General features: G+C 45.7%; 1 pseudogene; it reads right to left on the minus strand.

The window, feature by feature from the left end:
• Window positions 1-2,936: 2,936 nt before the first annotated feature.
• On the minus strand, window positions 2,937-26,841 carry LOC148139973 (putative G protein-coupled receptor 139; annotated as a pseudogene).

Genomic DNA, 26,841 nt, shown 5'->3' on the forward strand with positions numbered 1-26,841 from the left:
CTCCCCTCCCTCTCTCCCGTCCCTCTCTCTCACCCTCCCATTTCTCAACCTCCTCTCTCTCCCTCCCCCTCTCTCCCTCCCCCCTCTCTCCCTCTCCTCTCTCTCCCTCCCCTCTCTCCCTCCCCCTCTCTCCCTCTCCTCTCTCTCGTCCTCCCCTCTCACTATCCCTCCCCTCTCTCTCACCCTCCCATCTCTCTCACCCTCACATTTCTCAACCTCCTCTCTCTCCCTGCCCTCTCTCCCTCCCCCTCTCTCCCTCCCCTCTCTCTCGCCCTGCCCTCTCACTCTCCCTCCCCTCTCTCTCACTCTCTCATCTCTCTCACCCTCCCATTTCTCACTGTCCTCTCCTGCCCTCCCATCTTTCTCCCTCACCTCTCTCTCCCACCCCACTCTCTCCCTCCCCCTCTCTCCCTCCCCTCTCTCTCACCCTCCCAACTCTCTCACCCTCCCATTTCTCACCCTCCTCTCTCGCCCTCCTCTGTCTCCCTCCCCTCTCACGCCCTTCCCCCTCGCCCTCCCCCTCTCCCTCCCCTCTCTCTCACCCTCCCCTCTCACTCTCCCACCCAACTCTCTCACCCTCCCATTTCTCACCCTCCTCTCTCGCCCTCCTCTGTCTCCCTCCCCTCTCACGCCCTCCCCCCTCGCCCTCCCCCTCTCCCTCCCCTCTCTCTCACCCTCCCCTCTCACTCTCCCTCCCCTCTCTCTCACCCCCCATTTCTCACCCTCCCCTCTCCCTCCCTCCCCTCTCTCTCCCTCCCCCTTCCCTCCCCTCTCTCTCGCCCTCCCGTCTCACTCTCCCTCCCCTCTTTCTCACCCTCCCATCTCTCTCACCCTAACATTTCTCAACCTCCTCTCTCTCCCTGCCCTCTCTCTCTCCCCCTCTCTCCCTCCCGTCTCTCTCGCCCTCCCCTCTCACTCTCCCTCCCCTCTCTCTCACCCTCCCCTCTCTCTCACCCTCCCATCTCTCTCACCCTCACATTTCTCAACCTCCTCTCTCTCCCTGCCCTCTCTCCCTCCCCCTCTCTCGCTCCCGTCTCTCTTGCCCTCCCCTCTCACTCTCCCTCCCCTCTCTCTCACTCTCTCATCTCTCTCACCCTCCCATTTCTCACCGTCCTCTCTCGCCCTCCCCTATCTCTCCCTCACCTCTCTGTCCACCCCTCTCTCTCCCTCCCCCTCTCTCCCTCCCCTCTCTCTCGCCCTCCCTTTCACTCTCCCTACCCTCTCTCTCACCCTCCCAACTCTCTCAACCTCCCATTTCTCACCCTCCTCTCTCGCCCTCCTCTGTCTCCCTCCCCTCTCACGCCCTCCCCCCTCGCCCTCCCCCTCTCACCCTCCCCCTCTCTCCCTCCCCCTCTCTCCCTCCCCTCTCACGCCCTCCCCTCTCTCTCCCTCCCTCACTCTCCGCCTTCTCACTCTCTCCCTTCTGTCTCTCTCTCCCCTGTCTTCTCCCCTCTCCCTACACATCTCTCTCTACCCCCTCTCTCCTCACCCTCTGTCAGACCCTCTCTCTCCACCCTCTTCTCTCTACCCCCTCCCCCCTCCCCTATCTCAGGCCCTCCTCTCCCCGCCTCTCTCCCCATCCTCTCCCTTCCTCTCTCTTCCCTCCTCTCTCTTCCCTCCTCTTTTTTCCCTCCTCTCTCTTCCCTCCTCTCTCTTCCCTCCTCTCTTTTCCCTCCTCTCTCTTCCCTCCTCTCTATTCCCTCCTCTCTCTTCCCTCCTCTCTATTCCCTCCTCTCTATTCTCTCCTCTCTCTTCCCTCCTCTCTCTTCACTCCTCTCTCTCCCCTCCTCTCTCCCCTCCTCTCTCTCCTCATCTGCTCTCTTTCCTCTCTCTCTCTTTGCGCTCTCTCCCCTCTCTCTCCCGTCTCTCTCCTTCCGCTCTTTCTCTCACCCACTTTCTCTCCCACACTCTCTCTCTGCCCACTCTCTCTCCCCCTCTCTTCCCCTCTCTCGGCCCTCTCTCTCATTATCTCCTCCCGCCTTTCTCTCTCTCACTCTCCCTCACCCTATCTCTCTCTCTCTCCGCTCTCCCCATCTCTCTCTCTCCCTGCTCCTTCACTTTCTCTCCAACTTCTCTCACTCTCGATCCCCCGAACTCTGTGTGTCTCTCTCCCCACCTCCCATCATTTCTCTTTGACTGAATCTCTCTCCCGCCCTCCCTCTCGATCTGACACACTCAGGTCTCCCTGGTTCTTCCCTCTTCCTCTAACCCAGAGACTGGGGGTGGTGGTGAGGCTGCGTGCGTGGGTTGGGGGTGAGATGATAGAGAGATGTGGGAAGTGGGATTTGGGGAAAATGGGGTAGAGACCGAATTGCGGGAGGGAGACAGAGAAGGCAGGAGAGACAGGGAGAGGGGGAGGGGGAGGGAGAAAGAATAGTGGAGGCAGATGGAGAAACCGGGGTTGGAGGAGTGTCCGAGAGGGGATGAGAGAGAGTGAAAGGGAGAGGAGGTGAGAAAGAGACAGTGTACAGAACGAGAGAGAGAGAGGGTGAGAATTGATGAGAAAGAGTAAGGGAGAGGAAATGGGGAGGCCAGGTTACAGTGGGGGGGGGGGGGACAGAGAGAGTTAAACCCAGCTCCTGAGCTCAGGGCGCGGTGCCCTCCCCTTCCCTGAGGACCAGGACTTGGGGCTGAGTCGATCACTCTCCAGCTCAGCTTCTCCAACACAGACACACAACAACATCGGTCACTCTGCTGATCGGCACGCTTTAATCAATATTTTTATTGTATACAAATGGAAGTGATGGATACAGTCAGTGGGATGGTACCTTTTCCCACCGGCCCCTGAGTTGTGAGAAACATTGAAATGTTTCCCTCTAATCCCCCTGTGGGATAAGGATGGACAAACCAGCGCTACCCTCAGTCTATTACCATAGCGACAGGCTGCTCCATCACTGAAACACTGAACTAAAATGAGAAAATCCCGGATGGATTGATTAATGAGGGAATTTGATGGTTGGATGGATTTGGGTGAAGGGATATTTCAGCACATTCTTCAACTGCTGCCTGAACTTAGTCTGGGTCACGGCATAAATCGCGGTATTTGTGCAGCAACTGAGGAGCTGCAGCATGAAGCCCAATTCCTGCACAAACCAATCTAGATACACAGACTCATACCCAAAATCATACATCTGGGCCCATATAGAATACAGCATTAACATTGACCATAACAGGATGAAATTGGCCGAGATCACAAACAGTAAAATGATGGATTTTTTTCGCTTTCTCATTTCAGTGTCAGACTGAGCGTCCCCATTGGTGGGAGCGCGGAGTCTCCTGCGAGCTCTTCTGGTCACTACAATGTGTCTGACGGTGAGAACATTGAGCAGCAGAATCAGGAGAAATGGGACACACGGGGTTAGAATGTAGTGAAGGGACTCGATTGTGACCCAGACACTGGAGAATGCAACAGCACGTGTTACATCACAAAACCAGGGCTCGTTCCCCAGGTAATACCGAGCCGTGAGCATAAAATACCAGAAAATGTTCTTCAAACAGCTCAGCACAGTCACTGCTCCCAGAACCACAGCCGCCGTTTTCTCACTGCAATATTTACTTTTCAGCTTCTGGCAACAAATGGCCACAAACCGATCAAAGGTGAAAGTGACGGTGAACCAGACAGAGCAGTCAGTGGCTGCATAAAGCAGGACGGCATGGATATTACACACGGGGACGGAGTACAGGAAATAAAACTGTTCCTCATAAACAATGGGAATGTGTCTCAGGATCAGGTCGAGTATAATGACCAGTAGATCCGACACTGCCATGGCCCCCAGGTAACGTCTGACACATGGAGAAATCCACAATCTTTATAAAGCACGACATAGATGGTCACTACGTTAACTGTGAGGAAGGAAAACAAACCCATTATCCATCAGCCTGGAGGCAAAGGGACCCATTTGATCGGGGACCCAGTGCGATTTTCAAAGGTGTCCCTGTATTCAGGGATTTATTAAAATAATTGGAGCTGGAATAACAATTGGGAAGGTCGGAATTACTGACAAAAATGTGACATAAACCACAAAAAACCCTCCCTCCCCAAACACACAGAGACACATCCATAAGGACTGGTGGTTTCTAGAACATTCCCACACACTCGATCACTCGAGAGCAGACACAGGTCACTCCTTCCCAATTCCTAGTACGGAGGGTGAAAACGTTGCTGTCCTGAAGGATTTTCTCCCAGTTTCCTGAAGACAAACGGAGTTTGGGAATTTCTGTATTTTGTTCTAAATTGTGGTCGATCCTGTGTCGTGAAGAAATGTAAACGCAGGGAAAACATATTCACTGCCTTTAACTGCCTGAGGGCATTTCGGAACAGTGTCTCCTTCTCCCTAGAACGGGATCTCTTTCCTCGGGATCTTATCGTTTGTTCAATTCACTGACGTCCGGCCGTTCACAAACATTGTCAGGGACAGAACGTTCCGGGGAAGGTCATTTATAGAATGTCAGGGACAGCTCGTTCCGGGGAATGTCAGTTATAGAATGTTGGAGACAGAACGTTCCGGGGAATGTCAGTTTTAGAATGTCAAGGACAGAACGTTCCGGGGAATGTCAGTTATAGAATGTCAGGGGCAGAACGTTCCGGGGAATGACAGTTATAGAATGTTGGAGACAGAACGTTCTGGGGAATGTCAGTTATAGAATGTCGGGGACAGATCGTTCCGGGGAATGTCAGTTATAGAATGTCGGGGACAGAACGTTCCGGGGAATGTCAGTTATAGAATGTTGGGGACAGAACGTTCCGGGGAATGATAGTTATAGAATGTCAGGGACAGAACGTTCCGGGGAATGTCAGTTATAGAATGTTGGAGACAGAACGTTCCGGGGAATGTCAGTTATAGAATGTCAGGGACAGAACGTTCCGGGGAATGACAGTTATAAAATGTTGGGGACAGAATGTTCCGGGGAATGACAGTTATAGAATATTGGGGACAGAACGTTCCGGGGAATGTCAGTTATAGAATGTTGGGGACAGAACGTTCCGGGGAATGTCAGTTACAGAATGTTGGGGACAGAACGTTCCGGGGAATGACAGTTACAGAATGTTGGAGACAGAACGTTCCGGGGAATGACAGTTATAGAATGTTGGGGACAGAACGTTCCGGGGAATGTCAGTTACAGAATGTTGGAGACAGAACGTTCCGGGGGATGTCAGTTATAGAATGTTGGGGATAGATCGTTCCGGGGAACCCCTTGACCTGTCCATGGCCTTTCCCCCCTACCCACCCAACCAACATGATGTACTGTGCCTGGACACACTGTAACATTAATGGGGTGAGAGACGGAGGGTCCAATCACAGGAATGGGAACTAAATGCATTGCCAGATCAGCTGAAATGGTTAGATATACCGCATTCTCAATCCACCTCACAGAACCAGCCCAGACCCCTTAAAGCCAGAGGAGATATCTGTTCACTGTGGAACACTGTGCAGACCAGGCCAGTGTCCTGCTCAGTACAATCCAGCAATCTGTCCAGAGTGGAGCACTGCACAGATCAGATCAGGGCATTGATCTATAATCCCTGACCACTTATCTGTCCAGCGCGGTGAGAAGTGCAGACCACATCAGTGCATTGATCTATAAGCCCATATTAGATATCTGTCCAACACGCGGAGCTGTGCAAACCACAGCAGTGCATTGATCTATAACCCCGTAGTAGATATCTGTCCAGCAGCGGGAGAAGTGCAGACCACAGCAGGGCATTATCTATAAACCTCAACCAGATAGTCTGACCAGCACAGTGACCTGTGCAATGGTCACCCGTGAATTAATCTGTAAACTAGGAGCAGTTACCCTCCCAGCATGGAGGACTGTGTACACCACCCCAGTGCATTGATCTGTAACACTGTGTTAGATCACTGCCCAGCGTGGGGAAACTTGCAGCCCGGGCTGGAAGAAACAGGATGTGCAGCCCATATCCATTTATAACTCCATATCTCCATTGTGTCCTGACAAGGGGGTGCTGTGAGTGTGAACATCACTGCCACAGAGATACAGAGATGGAGGGGGAATCAGTTTTAACAATAACAAATGGGAGGGGTATGGGAAATAGACAGAGAGGGGGACACTGAGAGACAGTGTTATGGAAGAATGTGTTCCCAGGTTTTAGAATGCAGAAATGAAAACATTTTAACAGCATCCTGTAACATAAGTGTTTCCAGGAATTGTAGGTGAACATGATATTGGTGGGAGTTCAGATGATGCAGAGTTTTGGATGAGTATTTATTCTGCAGCTTTGTATCTGGGTGTAGGGTCAGCAGAGTCTTTGACTCATTGGGCGAAATCTAACAATAATTTGTCTCAGTGCCATTTCCATTGACTGTGACAGAGGGATCATCTACACTGGGCCGAGCTAGTTTCCTAGTGCTATCTTATTGAACTCACTTCATTAACCACCTACCCCATGGTGTCCCTCTCATTCAATACCAGCCCGATTCTCCCACCAAATATGGCTGGAGGTACTCACCATCGCCCGGGTGTCCCTGGATTTTCCATAATCCATGACGCTGGCGCCATCTTTAAAAGGCCACTGAGCCCACGGTTGAGCTTTCTCTGTTAGGAGCTGCCCTGCACAGTTTACCCCGAGCATGGCAAATAAGGGGTAATTATACCACGGTTTGTCGACAGGAGCACGGAGGTCCTGGTGGATGGGCTAGTACAGAGGGGGACCATTCTCTTCCCAGAGTGGGCCACACCACCAGACCCACCGAGCATGATCTGAGCTCTCCACCCAGCTTAGTGCAGTATCTGCTGTCTGAAGAAATGTCCAGCAACACAGGACAAGCATCAATAACCTTCCAAGCTCTGTCAGGAAAAGGGTCACTGTATTCTCTCTGCTCCCTCACATTCACTGTATATCTGTTACAGCACCGACCCCCGAACAAGGCTCATGGTCCACCACTCTCACTGCCGCATGCAGCACCTTCTCTCTCTCTCTCTCTGTCTCTGTCTCTCTCTGTCTCTGTCTGTCTCTTTCTCTCTCTCTCTCTCTCCATCCACTTTACCCCCCCCCCCCCCCCCACCACCACATTAATAACACTGCATGGATACAACACTGTGGACTGACTCCCTCCGGATACCTCACCATGGCCATGTCCCCCACCTACACCAGCACTAACAGCAGGGCAAACCACTCCCACCCTCCCTCTCTCCCTCCCTTTCTCGCATCCCAGGAGAAACAGCCTGGAATAGGACAGGAAGGGCCTATCCGGGTGGTGGAATGCCCGATATCCGGGACACCTCGTGTGGAGATTCTGAAACATCCAGGTCCCACCGACCGAGTAAGGAGCAATGTTCAGTGAAGTACAATTCGCACTTTAAACCCACTAGCAGCTCCGTTTCCCCCCGGCACAACCGAGATGCCGTAGCCCTGATGCCATCTCCCTTTTGTGTTAAGCTGGTACAAATTGAATCCCCACGGTCTCGGTGGGCAGGAGGGTGGGCTCACAACACATCGTCACCACCTCCTCCCAGGAGGTGTAGGAGGGAGTCACCCTCCTACACCTCCCCCGTAAACAGCTCAGATACTGAAACTAATCTGTGATAGTTACTGCTCTCCCCACCTGTCCTGACATCTTCAACAATCTGTGCTCATATACACCCAGGACTCTCTGTTCCCGCACCCCCTTTATAATGGCACAGCCTGTTTTAAACTGTCTTTCATTGTCTTAATGCTCTGCATTAATTCCCATCTGCCATAAACCTGAACACTACACCAACGTGTGATTGTCCTGTTACAGTTCCACACTGTCCTCCATAGACTTCAGAGTTCTTCCAGGTTCGGTACCATCTACAAACATTAAGATTGTCATAGCGTCACAGTCCCCATGAAACAACTGAAATCCTGCCCCACATACACGAGTGTGAACAAGTGAAATACTGATATATTCCTATGGACAAAGTCGAATAATGACATGCTGTCAATGGAGCAACAAAAGTCCTGACACACACCAGACGGAGCAAATGAAATATTGACAAACCATAGAGCAAGAGAAATCCGGATAGGTTCCACTTATCGATATTCACCAGGGTATAATGTGGTGAAGTTGAAAGTGTGTACTGTACCTTTAAGCGAGGGTGAATGCTGTTCTGAACTGAGAGCTTACAAGCACCTGTGATACGAGAGGATGGCAGACCCAGAAACAATATATTGCTATAGAGCTGGAGTCGGGAAATAAGCAGTTAAGAGAAAGGGGGTCCCAGAGTTGTGAACAGTTAATGTAAAATGTTCACTTTCAGAGAAAAAAAATAAATTGATGTTTTTATTTAAACAGTGGGATTTGGTAGATCTGTCACTCATATTTTAACAGTTTACGAGGCGAATTGAGCATTTCTTTATGTTTCATTTAAGTTACCAGATGAGCTTCACGCCGTGTCCTCACCATCCCCATGTGTGTATCTGTGTGTCTCTGTGAGGGGCAGGTCTGGCAGTCTCTGTGGTGCTTAAAGTGATGCAATGCCACCCTCTGCTGGCCTCCACATGCCACTGCACAGGCATTGGCAGTGGGTGAAAACCAACAGAGATTCATTCAGAGATGGGGAGGGAGAGGGCAGCTGCTCACAGCACCATCCAAACTGATGTCTTATCCATGGACTGATCTAAATGTCTTTTAAACGTTGTAACTGTCCCTGCTTTCACCACTTCCTCTGGAAGTTCATTCCACACACAAGCCAGATTCTATCTCAAATAATTACCTCTCATGACTTATTTAAATCTTTTTCCTCGCACCTTAAAATATCCCTCAGTTTTGAATCCCCAACTCTAGGGAAAATACATCAGCCCTTCAGCTTATCTGTGTCCCTCATGATTTTATAAACCTCTGTAACGTTACCCCTTAATCTCATACTCTCCAGTAAAAAAAGTCCCAGCCTACCAGCCTCTCGTTATAGCTCACTCCCTCCATTCCCAGAAACATCCAGGTTAATCTGTTCTCAACTCTCTCCAGCTTAATTATATCAAGATCAATAATTTCAAAGTGAATAGTCAAGGTGTTTTCTAAGGGTAGGGGAGACCACAACTAGAGGACATAGGCTTAAGGTGAGAGGGGAAACATTTAAAAGTGACCGAAGGGGCAGCTTTTTCACCCAGAGGGTGGTGTGCCTATGGAATGAGCTGGCAGGATGACCAGGCTGGACACAGTATTCCAGAAGAGGTCTCACCAATGTCCTGTACAACCTCAACATGACGTTCCAATTCCGATACTCAAAGGTCTGACCAATGAAGACAAGTGTGTTAAACACCTTCTTAACCGCACTATCTGTATGAGATGCAAATTTTAAAGAATTATAACTGACGGCCTAGGTCTCTGTCCTACAACACTGCCAAAGGCCCTGCTTTTAATTGTATAGATCCTGCTCTTGTTTGATTTACCAAATCCAATATCTCCCATTAATCCAAACTAAACTCCATCTGCCACCCCTCAGTCGAGTGTGTGATATTACTGTCACCTCACCCACCCCCTTCAGTTTTAAAATGCCCATCCCCCTCTCCAGGAGGCCTGCACACTCCGGCCTTGATTTTCACAAAGACCCCGAGCTTGGGTTGCCTTGTGTGGATAGGAGGAGGTGGGATAGATTGAACACACAGTCAGTGAGGGGGAGAGGCTGGACAGTAATAACCGGCCTGGTATCATTTCATTGATTTAGGAAGAAGGCAGTCGCACGTTAGAGTTGGTTAAGAGTGATCGGTGTTTTGTGACCAGAAATTAAGCTCTTCCTTCGTCTCTGGTGTTCAGTAATAAATATCTATTTGAGACCTTTCATTGGGCAGAGTGTGTCTGCAAGATTTCTTTCCCGAATATTGCAGACTACAGATAATAGCGATTAAAGATGGTCATAGTTAATTTCGATGGCACAGCACATGCACTCAATATCCGACAGTTGAGACTAATATCTTGCATTTGATTCATAATACAAATTGTGTTTTGTAATTCAGTAATGGTAACCTGATTGTAATAAATCCACACCGAGCTGAAAGTGGGCTCTAAAATATGACTCAAAATCTGGGTATGGTAGTGTGCTGGGTAGTGTCCCTGCCTCTGAGCCAGATCTCTGGATTTGATTCCAATTCCTGAACTTGTGTGGTAATGCTCCAAGCTCTGGACTAGAAGGTCTGGATTCAAGTCCTGCCTGTTGCAGAGGTATGTCACAGCATGTCAGAACAGGCTGATGAACAAACACACAGGAGAATACTGTTACAGCTTTATGGGTGTTGCTGAGTGATGCTAGTGTCCCTACCTCCGGGCACAAAGGTCTAGGTGCAAATCCCACAGAAGTGTCTCATAATACATCTGAACAAACTGATTAAAATGGATTTAGAATTGTGACCTGATGTAGAAGGAAGAGGTGTCAGTATTGCATTTCAGAATTTAGGCCCGGGATGACTGAAAGTACAGCCATTCGTGTTGATTGGAGTCACATTTTGCAGCAGTAAAGATTTATAAAATCAGAACGGTCCTGGATAGGGTGAGTAGTCAGGGTTTTTCCCCAGTTTTGGGGCATCCAAAACTAGAGGGCATTGGTGGAAAGTGAGAGGGGAAAGGTTTTGATGAGGCCTAAAGGGCACCATTTCACGCAGAGGGTGGTGTGCGTATTGAATGAGCTGCCAGAGGAAGTGCTGGAGGCTGGTACAACTACAGCATGTAAAAGGCATCTGGATACTGACAGACCTGCCAAGCTTTTCCAGCAATTTCTGTTTTTTCCTTGAAAAATGCATGTATTTTTAATAGATATTTTTATTAGAAATTTAACATTTTTACAAGTTTACAAAAATAAACAAAACTCTCAGATATAAACATTGATATACAATTAGCTCAAATATACAATAGCCAAAATTTAACAAAAAAACCGAAAAAGAAGAAAAAAAAACTAACAAAACTCAACGATCTACTAATCTAACCTACAACTAACCATAGTGTATATTTAAGTCTCTTACATGCTCGGAATGTGTTAACATCAGATGTAATAAAACCCGTATTCGTGCGGGATTCCTCCCCCGAGGGGCCCCGGACCAGCCAGGTTTGTAATCTCAATTAAATAAAAGCCCTTGTTAGGATAGCCGAAATATCTGTATTTATGTAATTCAAGAAGGGCTGCCATATTTTATAAAATAATTCGGTCTTTCGGTGCACCATATTTGTAAGGAAGTACCTGTCATAAGATCCGTAGTTATTGGACTAAAGTAGCAAGTACACTGACAGAAATTTTAGGAACGGAAATTAAAGTTGACCCTGTATCTCTCCTCTTGGGCTTTTCGTACAATCCCTCCCTGGACACGTACGGGAAGTGACTATTTTCTATTCTTTCTTTCTGTGCAAGGAAAAATATTTTGGTGAACTGGGCGGCTGAGGGCCCCCCTGGACTTTCAAAAAATGCATGCGTTTTAACGCAGGTATTCTGAATACATTAAATATTTTATTTTTTTAATGACGCAGGGCCATGTAAACATATTTCAAATCGGCTGAGACCATTTTCTGCTAAGGGTATGGCTCTGTGTATGACAGTAGCAATGATGCACCTACATAGAACAGGGAATGTGATGGAGACATAGTTTGACAATGTACAAGGAGACCTCACATGGTCCAGTTTGGGAAAGGATGATATTATTGCGTGATTCAAATCAGAGAGGGAGAAAATGTAATCTTCCTGAGAAGGAACGGCCTATTACACTCTCCCTCCTTCATTGTCCTTCATCACAGCAATGTGTGCGAGCTAAAACAAACTCTGAAGTCATCATTACCATTCTCATTTCCATAGAATCCCTGCAGTGTTGAAACAGGCCCTTCAGCCCAACAAGTCCATACCAACCTTCTCAACCCATTCCCCTAACTAATGCACCTAACCTAGAATTCCCTGAACACTACAGACAATTTAGCATGACCAATCCACCAAACCTACACAGTTTGAGCTGTGATAGGAAACTGGATCACCCATTCGAAGCTCACACAGGAAAGTGGAGAATGTGCAAACTCCACAGAGACAGTCACCCAAGGCTGGAATCGAACCCAAGTCCCTGGTGCTGTGAGGTAGCAGTGCTAAGCACCGTGCTACCCGTTGGGTGCTCCCTGACCAGAATTCATTGGAATCTACTCACTGTTTAAAGCAAAGGGAATTCAGCCAAATTCAACTGTCCCAGGATGAAATCTCATTACTAGCAGCTGTGTGAGTAAAATATCTTCAGAAGCAGAATAACGTTTTGGACAATCTCAATTTTTACTTTTGTCATGAGTTCCAATAATATCTGGACAAAGTTCTTTCAAATTAAAATTGCAGAAATTTTGTTAAACTCTGTGTGTGTGTGTGTGTGTGTATGCATGTGTTTGTGTGTCTGTGTGTGTGTTTGTGTGTGTATGTGTTTGTGTGTGTGTCTATGTGTGTGTGTTTGTGTTTAGAAAGGGAAGTATTAGACCAAAAGACCATAAGACATCGGAGTGGAAGTAAGGCCATTCGGCCCATCGAGTCCACTCTGCCATTTAATCATGGCTGATGGGCATTTCAATTCCACTTATCTGCATTCTCCCTGTAGCCCTTAATTCCTTGTGACATCAAGAATTTATCAATCTCTGCCTTGAAGACATTTAATGTCCCGGCCTCCAATGCACTCCGCAGCAATGAATTCCACAGGCCCCACCACTTTCTGGTTGAATAAATGTTCCCTCATTTCTGTTCTGAATTGACCCCGTCTAATTCTAAGGCTGTGTCCACGGGTCCCAGTCTCCTCGTCTAACGGAAACAATTTCTTAGCGTCCATCCTTTCCAAGCCATTGATTATATATTTGCAATACTCAAACAGTTTGCCATTCATCTTTCCACCATAGTTTGAGTAACATTGCTCTGGATCATAAACGTGTTGTTTTAGCAGATTAAAGAAACTAGCCGGACTTGTTGCTAATACTGACCCTGACCCAGTCTGAGACCGATATAATCGGCCACATCACCCACCTGGTTACATTTAACATTTGTTGTGAGCAGTGGAGGAGTGGGACTAGAAAAGGAAGCAGTGACCTCAAAAAGCCGTAGAACTATCGACCGATGATCCTGATGTCAGTGGTGGGTAGGTTGTTGGAGGGGATTCTGAGGGATAGCATTTACATACATTTGGGAAGGCAAGGGCTGATCGGGGTAGACAACATGCTTTCTGCATGGGAAATCATGTCTCATTAATTTGGTTGAGTTTTTGAAGAGATAACAAAGAAGATCGATGAAGGCAGTTTGGTAGACATTGTCTATATGGACTTCAGCAAGATGTTCATTTAAAGAATAAAGAGCAAAGAAAATTTACAGCCCAGGAACAGGCCCTTCGCCCTCCAAGCCTGAGCCGATCCAAATGTACTGTCTAAATCTGTCGCCCAATTCCTAAACATCTGTATCCCTCTGTTCCCCACCTACTAATGCATCTGTCCAGACGCATCTCAAATGAATCTGCCGTGCCTGCCTCTACCACCTCTGCTGGCAACACGTTCCAAATGCCCACCACCCTCTGTGTGAAGTACTTACCACGTGTATTCCCCTTAAACATTCCACCTCCCATCTTGAAAGCACGACCTCTCGTTACTGAATCCTTCACCCTGGGAAAAAGCCCCTCTCTATCCACCATGTCTATACCCTTCATGAATTTGTAAACCTCAATCAAGTCCCCCCTCAATCTCATTTTTTCCAGTGAAAATAAACCTAACCAACTCAGCCCCTCTTCATAGCAAATATTTCATTCTGATTGGTAGACAAATGAGTAAGGTTCGGTCACATGGGATACAGAGGAAGCTCGTCACAATTGGCTTGAAGGAAGAGGGATATTTTTCAGACTAGAGGCTTGTGAGCAGCAGTGTGCTGTAAGAATCAGTACTGAGTTCACTGCATTTCATAATTTATGTAAAGGATTTAGATGTGAACATTGGGGCCATAGTTAGTAAGATTACAGATTGCATCAGAAAGGTGTTGTAGTAGATTATCTCAGAGCACAACGAGACCACAATTAGATGGGACAAAGGGGCAAGGAATGACAGATGAAGTTTAATTTAGATAAATACGAGGTTTTGCATTTTGTGAACGCAAACAAGGGCAGGAATTATACACATGATGGGTGGGGGTGGGGGGTCGGGGGGTGAAACAAAGGGATAGGGCTGCAGGTACATTGTTCCTTCAAAGTGGAGTCGCAGGTAGACAATGTGGGACAGAACACATTTGACACGTTTCCCTTAATCAGTCAGGGCATTGTGTATGCTTTCCAGTCTGCAGGATCCTTTCTCGTATGTAACCACCTTTGAAGAATAATCAGTAATTCTTTCGCTAGCTCTATTGCCACCTTCTCGATATTCTGGGATATAGCTCAGCAGAACCCGCACCTTACCAACCTTCAGTTCGATTAGATTTTCAAAAACATACCCTTCATTAATTCTAGTTTCGTGCAGTTCCTCATTTTCTGCAGTCCTGCTATTCCCTAGTATATCTGGGAGTTTGCTTCTGTACCTTCCTCAGGGACATACACTCAATGTCTTCCTCTCAGCTGGCAGATGGCTTCTGACAGCCAGTGAATATTTCGGAGGACTGCACTTTGGAGATGATGAATATGTTAACAACTCCTGCCTGGAAAGTTCCAGAATTAATCCAGTTCGCTTCATGGTGAGTGTCAGTACAGTTCTGTCCCTGGTGTGAAGCTCAGGTTATACTGATGTAGGGGACGCAGCTCAGTGACCACCTCATTTTTGAAAGGTTCACATTTTATGTTTGGAATTGGTTCAGCTTAGAAAAATATTCCTGGAAATCCCAGAGAGGATAATACAATGCCCAGCCCCTCGCAGATTCCCTTCTGTGTAGTCTCGCCTCCATTTGTTTCCCATGGACCGAAACACTCTATAAATGCAGTGTCCAGAGTGCGGTCACCATACGCTTGGTGTCTCTGAGTAGATGCAGCAGCTGATAATGCACACCCAAGAAAAGCATCCACAGAACCTGCCTTTACTGACAGGTGCAAGTCAAATCCTCACACACACAGTGCATCCATTCCATGCTGAAAATGTATCTCTTCCTGGCTGAGAAAGCCGTTACATCTCTGGCAGACACAGTAAAATTTCCGTGCTCCAAAGAAGCAGTTGGCAATGCAAAATTCCGTTTCTCTGTACCTCAGCAACTATAACGGCAGCATCAGCATTACCGATGTAGTTGACCACCACACTCAGAGAAGAGCGAGTGTGGGAATTTAACTCACTTTATAAACAGGGGCATATCTAGATTGACGTAATATTCAGGAATATGGGGAAAGGGTTATGTTAGAAGAAATTCCCTTTTTTATTTTCCTTCTACTTCATTATCAGCAGTCCCTTTGCTTTTCATTTCTCTCTCTCTCTCTCTCTCTCTCTCTCTCTTTTGTTTGAAATTTTCCCATCCATTCAACTAATCTCCCCCTCACTCATCCAGCCTGATAAAAATAATATTATTTCTTAGTTGCTTTCAGTGTTGCTGTATGGTCACTAGACTTGAAACTTTATCTGTTCTTCTCGTGACAGAGGCTGCTGAGATTCTCCAATATCTTCAGACGCTGGAGAATTTCATTTCAAATCTCGAACATCCACAGTTCATTGGTTTATTTCGCCGTTAATGCTGCTGTTTCACGGGATGACAGCATGACTGGCAAGGGAAGCATTTGTTGTCCATCACTAGCTGCTCTTGATCGTGAGGTCATTTGGCAAGACAATTTGGAGCCAACCATGTGGTCGTGGGGTTGAAGTCAAACTTAGTTTCTTTACCAAAGACTATAAATGAAATAATGAAAGAAGTCCTGATGGTTTATGGTTGCCGTTAGTAAAATGAGATTTCATTTAATTTTTGTCATTCAAATTTAAGTTCTGTCATTAGCCGGGATAGGATTTGAAACAATGCCTTTAAGGTTATAACCTGTGCCTCTCTGATTATTACTCTGGCCACTGTGATTGTTACTCTGATATGGGGTCCCAACTATGAAACAGCTGGAGAGACAAGAACAAGTGTGTGTTCAAAATATTTGCAATTGGAGGAGAGGTCAGAAGAGAACTGGAGCCGTAAATGCTGAAGTGAACAAAGGGACAGATAACGGCTAATTCAACAACAGCACTGAGGCAGAGGTGGAGACTGGGTTATTATGGAGGTGGGTGTGGACAGCGTTGATGGCAGAGAAAATATAGAGAAACATTCAGGGTAAAAGGAAGACGCACGGCTCTGAACAATATTCTTACTTCTTAGATATTTATGAGTGAGGAGTCTGAAATTGATGGAAATGAAGTGGAGTTTGTGACTGAAACTAAAGATAACAGTTTATGCATATGCTAAATATAAATAACTGATATATCAATAAACTTCACCATTGTTTATAGAATTGACAGAGATAGGCTTACCAGGAACACCAATAATAGCGAGGATTGGATAATACCCAGCTTGAATAATCAGCAGTATGGCTCGTATCCGCAACTCTAACCATGCCCAATCCAGTGAAAATCAGTAAAGACCATTTGATAAGCTCCTATCCATTGTTGGAACATTCCAGTCTAAAACATTCAGATTCTGATCCATTGTTGCAACATTCCAGTCTTATGTTCTCAGATTATGATTCATTGTTGGAACATTCCCGTCTCTTGTTCTAAGATTGTCTTCCTCTCCTATTCTCTGTAGCTGCTGATCCAATCATCTTGAGGATGACGTTGCCGCTGATACTAAGAGATATCAGGTTGAAGGAAGCTCCTTATTAATAGAAGAGGAAAACCTCCAGTGCCACAGTTAAGATCCATGGAGACTGACATCAGTTACAGTCACCGAACAAACAGCTCCAGTTAACCCCTTTCGCCACAACCCTGACATAACTTGGTGTGGGTGCGATGTTGACATCGCTGACTAGTGGGGGAATGGCACATCTATATTTTTAAAGTTAAATGTGAGGGAGAGAGATGATGCTTTCTCTTCGCAAGCTCGATGTTGCTACTGTGTTTTGGCAGAGTAGGAAGTGTTGGGCTCCCGAGGCCATCTGTGTCTGATCAGCAAGCCTGCTGCATCCTTTGGCTTTGATTATTAATATTTAACTTTGACAATATATCTTAACAGCATTGCGGGAATTAGGTGGGGTTAGGCATTTTTGAGACGCTACTACTGTGGCATAGATAGTGTAGATACAGTACATTCATTGTGGTCTTTGCAGCCGCGGCCTGGTCGTGTAGAATATTGGTCAAACTCTCACGGAGCCAGGATTCTTAGTTTTACATTTCGCCATTTATTGCGGGGGTCTCAGCAGGGTTGGAAGGCATTACATCTCTCCAGGCTGTTCCGTTCTCTCCCTGAGATTTCCCACAGAATTGTCTCTTGATGTTCGTTCCTCCTGGATTGGAGAACTGCATGTGAGACAATATGTTTCCTGAATTTGTTTTTTTGGCAAGTGTGTGTTTTGTGGATGTTATAATATTTCAGCAGTTACTGTTTATTAATTAAGTAACCCATTAATCTGTTGAGTTTTCCAATAAATTAAGTTTTTCCAAGTTCCTCTTGTTTTTGTTGTATTTTGTCTACAGTATTTGAATAAATTGTGTTTTGTTTAATGTTGAATATTTTGATCAAACGAATTGCATCTGAAGTACAACACCACACAATTACCGTTAAAATAAGAACATGTTCGGGTCAACTACCTTCTTCATATATTGCGAGAGGCGTCTATTGGGGCCATGACAAGAAGGGCAGATATTCACGTTTAATTGGATAATTACTAATGAACAATAAGTTGCAGAAACACGGGGTTGGCAGCGGAATGCGTTGAGCTGGAGGAGTGACAGTTCTATCAGTAATTATATCAGATACACAATCCACCTCACAGATCCAGCCCAGACTCCATAATACCAGATGGGATATCTGCTCAGCACGGAGCACGTTGCAGACCAGTCTCAGTGCAACCCAGCAATCTGCCCATGATGCAATACTGTGCAGCTCTGACTAATCCATTAGCTATCGCTCCAACATGGGGAGCAGTACAGACCACACCAGCGCATTGATTCAGAAATCTGGACAAAACGGTTAGTCCAGCATGGGGTAATGTGCAGCGCAAACGGGTGGGCTTGTTCTATAAACGTGGATAAGGTATCTGTTCAGTATGGGAAGCTGTACAGTGAATAGCAGTGAATCAATCTGTAAACCAGGAGCAGTTACCCTCCCAGCATGGAGAGCTGTGTACATCACCCCAGTGCATTGATCTGTGAACCAGGAGCAGTTACTCTCCCAGCATGTAGAGCTGTGTACCCCACCCCAGTACATTGTTCAGTAACACTGTATTAGATCCCTGCCCAGTGTGGGAAAACTTGCAGCTCATACTGGAAGTGACAGGATGTGCAGCTCCCATCCATTTACAGCTCCATATATCCATTGTGCCATGACAAAGCGGTGATCTGGGTGTAAGAATCCCTGCCAGAGAGAGATGGTAGGGAAATCAGTTCAAATACCAAAAAACCAAAAGGACTTTGGGAAAACGAGAAAGGGAGATTGAAAGACAATTTCATGGATGATCATTGGTTTCAGAATGTTGAAGTAAAGATATTTCAACAGCATCTTGCAACTTGAGCCAGTATTCCCAGGAATAATGGGTGAACGGGATATTGCTGCAAATTCAGATGATGGAGGTTTGGATGAGCATTTGTTCTGCAGCTTTGCAACTGGGAGTGGGAACAGCAGAGTCTTCAACTTATTGGGCTGAATCTAACAATAATTTGTCTCAGTGTATTTTTCAATGAGTGTGACAGAGGAATTGTCTGCACGAGGCCGAACTAGTTTCCTGGTGTTATCTTATCGAACTCACCTCACTAACTACCCACCCCACCTCATGGTGTCCCTGTCATTCAATGCCAGTCCTATTCTCCCACCCATCATGGTTGGAGGTACTCAACATCGCTCGGACGCGCCTGGATATTCTGGAAACACTGTCACTGGTGCCATCATCAAAAGGCCAATGGGCAAACGCTTGAGCTTTCTCTGTTTGGAGCTGCCCTGCACAGTTTACCACAAGCATGCCGGAAAAGGGGCAATTGCATCACGGTTTGTCGACAGGGGCAGGTAGATGAGGTAGTACAAAAGAGGATTATTCTTTTCCCGCGGGGGGGGGGGGGGCACAAAACCAGACCCACCGAGCGTGGTCTGAGCTCACCACCTAGCTCAGTGCATTATCTGCCGTCTGAAGAAGGTCCCAGCAATACAGGACAAGCATCAATAACCTTCCCCGCTCTCTCAGGATAAGGGTCACAGTATGTTCTCTGCTCTCTCTCACTCACTGTACATTTGTTATAGCACGTACCCCTGAACAAGACTCATGCTCCTCCACTTTCATTACCACATGCAGCAGCTTCCCACTCTCCTTCTCCCTCTCTTTCTCTCGCCTTTTCAAAACCCCCTCATGGCGATAGAATATTTGGAGAATGCTGATTATGGAATGTTCGGGATAATATTCCAAATAATTCCATTTTTCAGAGAAATGTCATTGCCCCTGTATGTAAGGCATAAGGGGAAGGAGTAGAGATGTACGTTTTTAAAATCGAATACGTTTCAAATCCATCATGAGGACATTCAACCGAAATGTGTTCTAGCATTCAATAAGATCGCAGCTGATGTCATGGTTTTCTCATCTCCATGTTAGAGGAATTTTCAATCATTCAAACCCCTGGGTTCCTGTCACTGACCAAACAGCACTCAGGCACTTTTCCCCAGTTATCTTCAAGCGCCTGTTCAAGGGCGTTTCCAATGAGAATGCACTCTATAAACAATATATTCCATCAGCTTTTTAATTCTACGTAATGATATGTACATTTTCCATCGACGAATCTGAAATACGCACTTATTTATGGTTAACGATACCAAATTACAATTAATAATCCTGGCTAATTCACTTGTCTCACTTTATTGTATTTAGCCAAAGACAGGATCATTCAAATTGATGAGGGAGGAATTAATAAGTCACAATTCAGAGACCACCCATTTGGACGATGTGTCAAATTTTAGGGATCGATTAAATAGAGCTGGAGAGTTGGCTGGATAGATATAAAAGTATCACAGCATACAATGGAACAGGAAGCGAATAACAAATCACAAATTTACCATTTTGTAATTGGGAATAAGACATTGGTGTTCCTTCCAGTAACAGGTGAGCCTTTAAAAACAAGGTTTCGTGTACCTTATCAAATTGAGAATAACTTTAGTGAGATAAACTAATTGATAAGGACTCCAGACAGGAAGAAACCTCACAAAGTGTGTCATGTGATTATGCTCAAAAGATAGGTTGATAGTGAAAGAAAGCAAGACGAGAAGGTGTTCATGATTACAGTACAGAAGGTAGAACCAAGTTCAGAGGATTCTGAATTGGACATTCCTCAAATCAAATTGAACAATGAGAAAGTTATCAAAAATTGGGATAAATTATTGAGTTACCTTCCACAAGAAAATCAAAATGACCCAAAAGAGTTATTCCTATCACTTTGGGAGATATACGGAAATAAACTGGAAAGTACTAGCATAATTGTGCATGATGAAGATATAGGAGATTCTGTTCTGATTAAGCAACATCCTATAAGCATAACCCTCCAAAGTTGGCACAGGTTCAGAAAGAGCGAGAGTGAATGCTCCAAGATGGCATAATCGAAGTGAGTTACAGTGACTGGAACTCACCTATAGTCATGGTGCCAAAGCTCGATGGTACCCGAAGGTCATGTGGGGACTATCACAAAATCAACACCGTTACAAAGACTGATGCATATCCAATTCCATGTTTGGAGAACTGTGTCGAAAAGGTGGGAGAAGCCACTTACATTTCTAAGTTAAACTTGCTCAGAGGCAACTGGCAAGGACCTATGCCATAGAGAGCAAAGGCAATTTCGGCTTTCATAACACCAAATGAACTATATCAGTTCAAAGTCATGGCATTTGGAATGCAAAATGCTCCAGCCACATTTCAGAGATTGACAATAATGTTTTTGCTGGATAACCCAACTATGTAGCGTACATTGATGGCCTGATGATTTTTTTTTGACACACATTGATGGAACACTTTCAGTATTTATCGGACTTGTTCTCTCGACTTCAGAAGGCAGACTTAGTGATAAACCTAGCTAAAAGTGAATTTGCGAAAGCCCAAGTCACATTCCTGGGCAATGTTATTGGACATGGAGCTACAAAAACGAATGTAGTGGGAAAATTCCCACACCGTCGTCAAAAAGCAATATTATTGTTCCTTGGATTGACTGGATTTTACTGAAAGTCTGTTGGAAACTTTAGCAGTGTGGCTGCTCCACTCACCAAACTATTAAAAAAGGTGAAGAATTCTCAGTGGACAGCAAGCAGTCAAAAGACATTTGACAGCCTAAAAACTGTGTTAACCACCGCCCCCAGTATGGGCCACACGGGATTACACGAAGCCTTTCAAGGTGACTATCGATGCCACTGACGTGGGTGTTGGTGCGGTGCTCCTGCAGGTGGATGACGAGGGAATCAAGAGACCCATCGGGTATTTTTACCGGAAGTTGAACTTTATCAACAGAAATATTCAACGGCGGATAAAGAGAACCTAAGCTTGGTGATAGCATGATAACATTTCAATATTTATATCACCAGCGATGCATCTGGGACAAACACATACGCTGATCACAACCCATTGATATTTGTGGATAAATTTAAGGACAAAAATGCCAGACTGTTTCGATGGAGCTTGTTGCTGCAGCCATTCATTATGACAATTGTGCATGTGGCAGGTTGTGAAAACGTGATTGCCGATGCGTTACTGAAACTTGAATGAAATATGGAGGCGTTTGGTGGTGGGTGTACCGCCGTTGTATTTGAATGGGGTTGTGCATGTTTGCATGTTTACAGTTGCTATAGTGTATGTGTGCGTTTTTAGACTAACAACTGGGTTCGAATGGTTAAAAATGCAACGATCTTTTGGTATTGAATGTTCATTTTTTAACGGGGGAGGTGTCACAAAGCTAATCCCTTTTATGTCAAGAAGCGTTTTGTTGGCTCAGGTGGATGCTGTCCTTGATTTTTTTTTCAGAGGGACAATAGAACGGGGACTGATTCCGGTCAGCCTGGTTTGGTACAGAGACTAAAAGGATTTTCAGGGGCCTTTTGTTTATCTGTAAACAGATGAGGCGTCAGACCAAAGTGGTCATGTTTTAGAAGTGACCTGTATAATGAAAGGGGAGTGATGCGCTCTTTTAGCTGAACTATCTGAGCTGAGCTGAGCTGAGCAGTTTTCAATTGAGTCTTGAACTGGAAAGTTCAACAGGGAGCTGTGTGGAAAGTCTCTCTTTTCTTCCGTTCAACTTCAACCTGTAAGCATGTGTTCCATTTATACTGGTTTTCAAAGGGGGTTTGCTTATTGGGACTGTTATATGCATTCGGAACAGCATAATTAAGTCTAGCTAGATAGGTTGAGATCTGTAGATGTTCTTTATTCTGTTCTTTGTGTTTCATTGTGTACTTTTGTGAATAAAGTTTTTGTCTATTTTAGAATCCAGTCGTCAACGTAGCTAAATTACACGAGGTAATTTTCATCGTACACTTAATGTAACAAATTGCAAAGTTATGCTCTGGGCTGTTTGCTTCAGAATATTATGAATGGTCTAGACTCGTCCATACATCTCGGAGAGGGAAGATGCCCCCTTGGAACTTGGTGCAATTCATTCACTTTCCCTCCTCACGATCAGCAAACCATGTTAACTTAACATTTGCGTACCATTAGCAATGGAGCTAGGAGGAACAACATGGAGCAGTCTGTCTGTGCAATCTCTACTTCATTAGTTTGTCATGTTGCAGCATCAAAGACATCCTCCTGATTCAGTATCACAGTTTGGAGGGGCTGAATGGCCTCTTCTTTTGAAGTGTCAGTGTCTCGAGATCACTGAGTTCTCCAATTTGAAATAATCTCCTTTCCAATCTTCTGACTCCCTTCCCAGTCTCTCCCACTCCTATCACATCACCTACCCCTTCCTTCCCAGCGCGTCCACCTCCCTTCCGTTCCTCTGATCCACCCTTCTTCCAGCTTCCAACGGGATTCATTCTTCCAATCGACTAATCCAGTGTTACCCTCTACCAGTGTTGATCTATTCCACCTCACCACACCACCTCCTCCTCCCCACGCCGCTTATTTATCTGTAAACCTCCTTACATCCTTCCTCACTCCTGAAGAAATGTTACACCCAAGGTGTTGACTTCTCCACTTCCTGATGCTGCTTTGCTTGGTGTGGTCTTCCAGCCTCCTGCTTTCCAATATTTGCATTTGTTTTTAAAAAAAACCTCTTCAGGTGTAATAGGCAGGAGAGAGTGAATTGGTTGTGACTCTGCTTATCCAATAGTTTCGATGGGCTGAATGGCTTTCTCACATTCTTGTGAAATCTGTTTGACATGCTGAAAGAGCTCCTCTTTTTATCCTGTGCAACTGTTCAGGGTCTAGCAGTACTGTCACATGAATCTTACTTACACGTTAACAACATGAGCTTGAATGTTGCCCAGGTTTTGAAGCTGTATGTGATTTCTACAGAACATCTTCACTTATGATCGAATGATGGGGGGAAAAACATTGATGAAGCAGCTGATGGTGTTTGTGCCGAGGAAGCTACCCGAAGGATCACCCACATAGATATCCAGGGACAAAGTGGATTGCTGTCCACCAGCCAAATTGTGTTCTGAATGACCCAGTGGAGAGTTCACACCTGATCCCATTCAGTTCAATCTTATTCAGACTTCTTGACACCTTGAACCGTCAAATCCTGCCGTAATGTCAGGGCCAGCCACTCTGACGCTGAGTTCGTATTTTTGTTCATATCAATTGGGCATGAAAGAGAAATTGCAGCCGAGACCAGATCAGCCCTGAAGTTACTGAAGGGAAAAGAGGATTGAGGAGCTAAATGGCCTCGTGTTATTCCAGTATACCCCAGAGTCCAGTCAGTTTGTGGCCTCTTCGATTTCCTGTGTTCCGGGCTTCAAGTAACTGAACAGACTGATCCTGTTGCTGGATCAGGATACTGATGCTGCATGATCTACTCTGGATACAGCTTTATAGGCTCGAGGGGCTGATGAGTCTCCTCCTGTAACTGTATATCAGTGTCCAGGGGCTGAAAACCTTCATCCTATTCTGTTGTAACTGAAATCCATACGGACTAATTCTACCGTCCAAGGAGAAAGTGAGCACTGCAGATGCTGGAGATCAGAGCGAAAAAAGTGTGGCACTGGAAAAGCACAACAGGCCAGTCACCATCCGAGAAGCAGGATAATCGATGTTTGGACATTCCTGATGAAGGGCCTATGCCTGAAATATCGATTCTCCTGTTCCTTGAATGCTGTCTGGTCTGATGTGCATTTCTAGCACCATATGTTTCGACGTCTAACACCCTGCCAAAGTCAACCTTCCTTGTCACATCATGAAATACCTTTAACAGCTTTTTAGGCATAAACCTCCAGGTACAAAGACATGCTTACTATTCCTAATCAAACCTGCCTTCCCAAAAACATTTACATCTTATTCCTTGGTATATTCTCAAGTAATGTACCTACCAAAGATGTTAAACCTACTGGTCTATAGTTCCCAGGCTTTTTTTATTACAGTTCTTTTTGAATAAGGGCACATTTGTTATCCTCCAGTCTTCTGGAATCTCAACTTTGTGATAAATGTATTCAACCAGTGTCCCTGCAAGTTCTTCTCTAGCTCCTTGCAGTGTTCATGGATATACTTGTTAAAGATCGTGAGATTAATCCACCGTCAAACATTCTAGTACGCCCAATGCCTCCTCAACTGTGATATGGACTGCCCCAAAGATATCACCACTAACTTCCTCAAAGTCCAAGTACGTATGTCTTTCTCCATGGTAAATACGGAGAAGAAATATTTTTTGGGGACCTCGTTCATCTCTTATGGTTCCACACATATACGTCCACTTTAGTATTTGAGGGGTCTTATTCTCTCACTAGTTATTGCTTTCCTTTCATATTCTTAAAGTGCCTCTTTGGATTCATCCTAATTTTCTAAGCCAAGGTTCTTTCATATCCACTTTGTCGCCCTCCTGATTTCCATCAAAGGTTAACTCCTATATCCCTTATTGTGTGCCAGGGACTCCCTTGATCCCAGTTGCATGCGCCTGAGCCACGCATCCCTCATTTTTCCAGTCAAAGCCTAAATATCTCTTGTCATCCTGGGTTCCCCATTCCTGCCAACCTTGCTCTTTCCCGTCACAGAAACATATAGTTTTGAACTCTAGCTATCTCACGTTTAAAGGCTTCCCACTAGCCAGCGGTCCATTTACCTGCAAACAAATTACTCCAGTCGACCCCTGCAAGCTTCTGTCTAATCCCAGCAACATTCCCCTTGTCTGAATTTAGAACGTGAATCTGTGGGCCAGTCTGTCCCTCTCCATAGCTATTTGAAAATTAATAGGACGATGGTCACTGGTCACAAAGTGCTCCCCCACTGTCACCTCAGTCACCTATCCTCCTCTGTTTCCCAACAGTTGTTCGAGTTTTGCCCCTTCCCAAGTAGGACCCTCTACATACTGCTGGAGAAAACTTTCCAGAACACACTTATCGGATTCCACTCCATCAACTTGCTTAACGCTCCAGCAGTCTCAGTCTTTTACAAAAATTAAAATCCACTCTTATGACAACCATATTGCTCCTGCATGTCTCCCTTGTCTCTGCACATCTGTTACTCTAATTCACGTTGAATATTTGGAGGCCTATAGTACAACCCCGGTGACATCATTATCTCCTTCCTACTTCTTAGCTCCACCCGCGAAGCCTCACTGTATTATTGGTCAGTTATTTTATCTCTGATTACTGCTGTGATAATCCCCTTAATCAGAAATTCAACTCTTCCTCCCCTCCTTCCACCATCCCTGTCCCGCCTAAAGCACCTGTACCCTGATGCGTTAAGTTGCCAGTCCTGTCCCTCGCTTAGCCATGTTTCTATAAAGGCTATATTATCCCAATCCCACGTTCCTATCCACGCCATTAGTTTATTGGTCTAACCTGCCATCCCTCTTGCACCGAAATAAAAGTAGTTTAATCCAACAGGCATTCCTTATTCCTTATCATGTTCCAGCCTGACCTGTCTCTTCACTTAATTGATTCTGAATACTGTATCTCCTTCCAGCCTCGTTCTTGCCTCCCTGATCATGAGGGTATCGCTCCTCGCCAATATAGTTTAAACCCTCCCTTGTAGCATGAACAAAATTCGCCAACAAGATACTGGTCCCCTTCCCAGTGCATGTGCCAACTGTCCCTCCTGATCAGGTCAACTCTGTCACAGAAAGAACTCCAATGATGTAAAAATCTGAATCTCTCTTCCCCCAGCCCGCACCAATCCTTTAGTTACTTATTTATCTGCCATATCCTCCTGTTCTTACATTCATTAGCTCATCACACTGGAAGTAATCAGGAGATTACCGCTGTCAAGGTCCTGGTTTTTAACTTTTCTCCCAACTCTCAGTAATTACTCTGTACGACCTCATTCGTACATCTACCTGTGTCATTTGTGCCAACGTGCACAATGACTTCTGGCTGCTCACTCTCCCCCTTGAGAATGTTCTGCAGCCGCTCGGAGACATCCTGGACCCTGGCGCCTGGGCGGTAACTCAACATTCTGGATTCCCATTTGAGGCCACAGAATCTCCGATCATTCCCTCTAACAATCGACTCTCCTATCTCTAAGGTCCTGTTTAACGTTACCCTTTCCCACTGTGCCCCAGAGTCAAGGGCAGTGCCACCAACCTGACTACTGCTGCTTTCCCCTGGAACGTATTTCCCCTGAATAGTATCGAAAACGGTGCACCTGTTTTCGCGGGGAATTGCCACAGGGGATTCCTGCAT

This window comes from Chiloscyllium plagiosum, unplaced genomic scaffold (assembly GCF_037043375.1).
Source record: "Chiloscyllium plagiosum isolate Xiang-an unplaced genomic scaffold, Cpla_swu_hap1 HiC_scaffold_36, whole genome shotgun sequence".
Taxonomy (NCBI): Eukaryota; Metazoa; Chordata; class Chondrichthyes; order Orectolobiformes; family Hemiscylliidae; genus Chiloscyllium; species Chiloscyllium plagiosum.